Source organism: Limulus polyphemus, unplaced genomic scaffold (assembly GCF_000517525.1).
Source record: "Limulus polyphemus unplaced genomic scaffold, Limulus_polyphemus-2.1.2 Scaffold808, whole genome shotgun sequence".
NCBI lineage: Eukaryota > Metazoa > Arthropoda > Merostomata > Xiphosura > Limulidae > Limulus > Limulus polyphemus.
This window is the reverse complement of record NW_013666418.1, coordinates 326,383-327,162: the sequence shown is the minus strand read 5'-3', so window position 1 is coordinate 327,162 and position 780 is coordinate 326,383.

Here is a 780-nt window from a genome sequence, read left to right as displayed (position 1 = left end):
TTAGGTGATATTTGACGTTTACTTCTTATTTTTATTAATATTTCCACTGCAACGCGATTGTTTACTGATTATTTTTATTAATATTTTCACTGCGACGAGATTGTTTACTTCTTATTTTTATTAATATTTCCACCGCAACGCGATTGTTTACTTATTATTTTTATTAATATTTTCACTGCGACGAGATTAATTAGTGATTATTTTTATTAATATTTTCACTGCGACGCGATTGTTTACTTCTTATTTTTATTAATATTTTCACTGCGACGAGATTGTTTACTGATTATTTTTATTAATATTTTCACTGCGACGCGATTGTTTACTTCTTATTTTTATTAATATTTTTACTGCAACGAGATTCCCGACTATACGGAAAAGATTACGAGTTTCACGCGAAAAACAAATGAAGTTATAAAAATGTAATACGGAAAAAATTATTAAAATAACAATGTTTACTCACGTTTAACTATTTAACTGTATTATTAAAATGTTTAATACGGAATTTTATTGTATTTCTTTCGTGGGTAGAAAATGGAATCGACATTAGTTGTATGACAAAATCAAACGTTCAGACGTAGGAAAATTTCAAGCTAAAGACAACATGTTACAAACTAAAGACAACATTCAAATTCGATTACTTGTACCTGATGATGACAAAACCTTGTCGAAACGTTGTACATTTGCTGCTATGTTAAACTTATATTAAAATTGTTCTTTCATTACCCATTCAAGCCGTTTCCAACCATTATAAAGACAACATGTTACAAACTAAAGACAACA